Source organism: Orycteropus afer, unplaced genomic scaffold, assembly GCF_000298275.1.
Source record: "Orycteropus afer afer isolate SDZICR_OR568_19922 unplaced genomic scaffold, OryAfe1.0 scaffold00320, whole genome shotgun sequence".
NCBI classification, from domain to species: Eukaryota; Metazoa; Chordata; class Mammalia; order Tubulidentata; family Orycteropodidae; genus Orycteropus; species Orycteropus afer.
In genome coordinates this window covers 3,787,639-3,791,707 of record NW_006921907.1, presented here as the reverse complement: position 1 = coordinate 3,791,707, position 4,069 = coordinate 3,787,639, and positions in this window count along the sequence as shown.

Sequence of the window (4,069 nt, the reverse complement as noted above, 5' to 3'; positions counted from 1 at the left end):
AGAACATACAAGTAAAATCCATAGATGGGGTAACATTTGGGTTGAGTCTGAAAGAATATACTGAAGTTAAATGCGTGAGATTGGAAGAAGGTCAGCCAGGTGGGTGAGGCTGGGGGAAGGGGTCTGAACAGAGGCCCATGACTGGTGATCAGGGGTATGGGCAGGGACCAGTGGGAAGAGAGTGTTGGTGATGCCGCCGGTGTGGGATGGGTGCTGGATGTTGCTCCCCATTCTGACACTGACATTGAGGGTTTGGTGGGTTCCTGGCTGTTCCCAGAAGCAGCTGTGGCAATCTTTCAGGCTGGTGCTAGGTGCAGTGCCTCTGTCTTTGTGCAGTCTTTTTCCTTTTGATGAAACCCTGGATGTATGAAATCCACCTCCTCTCCCGGTACTGTTATCAAACCTCGTACTTGCATTCAAAATGGGGGTCAAAAAAAGAGAAGAAAAGGGCAATTGATTTGTATGTTTCAGTCATTTCCCCGGGAACACGCTGAGCTTTTACTCTGGGGTGACTGCAAAAGAGACCCTGCCTGTGATTAGATCTGTCAAGCAGTGGCTGTGTTACACTAGGTACCTGGGGAAATAAAACCACTGGCAATTGCCAATGCCAGCAAGCCCAGGGAGCTGCCTGCTGGGCAGGACAATAGTAGGTGAGTTTGTGTGCCTGTGTACAAGAACCACTTGGTTAGGTCTTCCCAGTGGGGTTCTAGATTTGAATCAGGGTTAGACAGATGCTCTCTAAGGTCCCCACTCAAATCTCACATTATGTGACTCTGGTGACTCCACTAGCCTCCATGCGGTGCTCTTATCTCAATCGTGTCCTTAAAACATTGAATTATAAGTGACTATCTACTATGATTCCTTCACAAAAATGTCAGTTTCTCAGGATCCGGGATGATTTTATTCTCTTTGAATTTCCAGTGCTTAACACAGTGCTCTAGGGGAAGATCACAGTATGCCCAAAAACCCCAAACCCACTGCCATCAAGTTGATTCTGACTCATAGCCACCGTGTAGGACAGAGTCGAACTGCTCCATAGGATTTCCAAGGCGGTAAATCTTTGCGTACACAGACAGCCTCATCTTCCTCCCATGGATTGGCTAGTGGCTCCAAATTGCAGCTAAATGTTTTAACCACTGTGCCACCAGAGCTCCTTTGTTCTGCATTCAGTGAATGTTAGTTGCATAAGTGTTGGATGGAAGGGATGCATGGAGAGTAGGAAAGATATCTAAAAATAGAATCCCAGGATTCTACTTCCAAACTTGGCAAGGGGTTATTGCCTTTATTTTACAGAAGCAACTGAAGCACAGAAAGGCAAACCCCACAAAGCTGATGCTAATATATTAAAGCTGCAGTCTGATCTCCTTGTTTCTAATATAATGTTCATTCTCATCTTTTAGCACCCCTCAGTAAGTACCTGTTGCTTCTTGAATCCTGATATGAAAAAGGCTTAGAACTCTACCGCTCAAAAGAACCTAAAAAACATCCAATCTGCTTGCTTGTTTGATCTTTTTAATAGATAAAACAGTAAGAGCTTGAAGTGATCAAATAACTTGACAACTCATTCATCCTTCAAAGTCTTGCTCAGATATGACCACTCAGATATGACCACTCAGATATGATCATGAGTAAATGTAAAATTACAACCATGATAGTTATTAAAGAAGAGAAGTAGATGGTACTGAAGAGTCTGTAATATAATAAAGAAAACTGACCAAATCAGCAAGGTTGATAATTAGATAATTAATCATGAAACAAATATTCATTGACTCTAAACTATGTGCCAGAGACTCTTCTATGTGCTAAGTATGTAACTGAATGAAATGGTCAAAGTCCCTATTGCCACAGAGTTTACATTTCACTGTAAACGAAGAGACAATATACAAGGAAACAGAAGCTATGGCGGAGAGTGAAATAATAGACATTAGGAGTAAATAGTAGAATGTAGTCTAAGAAAAAAAAAAAGAGCACTGACAAGGTCCTTGAGGAGTGTGAGTCTATAACACGATTGAGAAACTCAGGTTTCCATGGCTAGAACATGGAGACAAAAGTTGTACAAAATGAGATCAAAGCTGGTTAGTTGATGTTATGGATTGAAATGTTTCCCCAAAAAAGATATGTTGAAGTCCTAACCTCTGGTACCTGTAAACATGACCTTGTTTACAAATAAGGTTTTTGAAGATATTATCAAGTAAGTTAACGTGAGGTCATACTAGAGTTGGTGTTGTTATTAGGTGCTGTTGAGTCATGTCCAACTCATAGTTACCCCGTGCACAGCAGAACGAAACACTGCTCGGTCCTGTGCCAGCTCCATGATCCTTGCTATACTTGAGCGCATCGTCACAGCCACTGTGTCAATCCATCATGTTGAGGGCTTCCCCTCCTTTGTCGACCCTCCACCTTAACCAGCATAACATCCTTCCCCAGGGAATAGTCCCTTCTGACAACATGACCAAAGTAGGTGAGACAAAGTGTGGCCATTCTCATTTCCAAGGAGCATTCTGGCTGCACTTCCTCCAGGACAGATCTGTTAGTTCCTTTTGCAGTCCATGGTACTTTCAGAATTCTTTGCCAGCACCACAACTCAAAAGCATCAGTTCTTCTCAAAAGCATCAATTCTTCTTCAGTCTTCCTTATTTATTGTCCAACTCTCACATGCACATGAGGCAATTGAAAATATCATGGCTTGTGTTAGGCACACCTTAGTCTTCAAGAAGACATCCTTGCTCCTTAACACTTGAAAGAAGTCTATTGCATCCAACTTGCCCATTGCTATACATCATCTAGTGGCCTGACTGCTGCTTCCATTGGCATCGATTGTAGAACCAAGCAATGTGAAGTCTTTGACAACTTCAGTATTTTCTCCATTTATTGTGATGTTGCTTATAGGTCCAGTTATGAGGATTTTTGTTTTCTTTATATTAAGATGTAATCCATGCTGAAGACTGTATTCTTCAATCTTCATCAATAAGTGCTTCAATTCATCCTCACTTTCAGCAAGCAAAATTGTGCTGTCAGTGTATTGCAGGTTGTTAATGATTCTTCCTCCAATCTTGATGCCACGTTCTTCTTCATATAGTCCAGTTTTTTGGATTATTTGCTCAGCATACAGATTGAATAAATATGGGGAAAGGATACAACCCTGACAGACTCCCATCTTGATTTCAAACTATGCAGTGTCTCTTTGTTCTGTTTGAACAACAGCCTCCTGGTCAATGTACCATGAGGTTCCTCATGAGCACAATCAAGTGTTTTGTAATTTCCGTTCTTCTCAATGTCATCTACAATTTGTTATGATACACACAATCAAATGCCTTTGTGTTGTCACTAAAAGACAAGTAAACATCTTTCTGGTATTCTTTGCTTTGAGCCAGGATCCATCTGACAGCAGCTTTGATATCCCTTGTTCTACATGCTCTTCTGAATCCAGCTTGCACCTCTGGAAATTCTCTGTCAATATACTGCTGCAACCATTTTTTTTAATTATCTTTAGTAAGATCTTACTTATGTGTGATATTAATGATATTGTTCAATAATTTCCACATTCTATGGGATCACCTTTCTTTGGAATGGGTACAAATATGGACCTCTTCTAGTTAGTTGGCCAGGTAGCTGTTTTCCAAATCTCTTGGCATAACCGAGCGAGTGCCTCCAGTAGGGCTTCTGTTTGTTGAAACATCTCAGTGGGTATCCCGTCAGTTCCTGGAGCCTTGTTCTTCACCAATTCCTTCAGTGCTGTTTCGACTTCCTCCTTCAGTACCATTGGTTCTTGATCATATAGCACCTGCTGAAATGGATGAAGACTCACCAGTTCTTTTTTGTACAGTGATTGTGTATTCCTTCCATCTTCTTTTGATGTTTCCTGCATCATTCAATATTTTGCCCATAGAATATTTCAGTATTGCAACTCGAGGCTTAAATTTTTTCCTCACTTCTTTCAGCTTGAGAAACGCTGAGTTGTGTTCTTCCCTTTTGGTTTTCTAACTCCAAGTCTTTGCCCATTTCATTATAGTAATTGGCTTTCTCTGCTCGAGCTGCTCTTTGAAATCTTCTGTTCAGCTCTTTTATC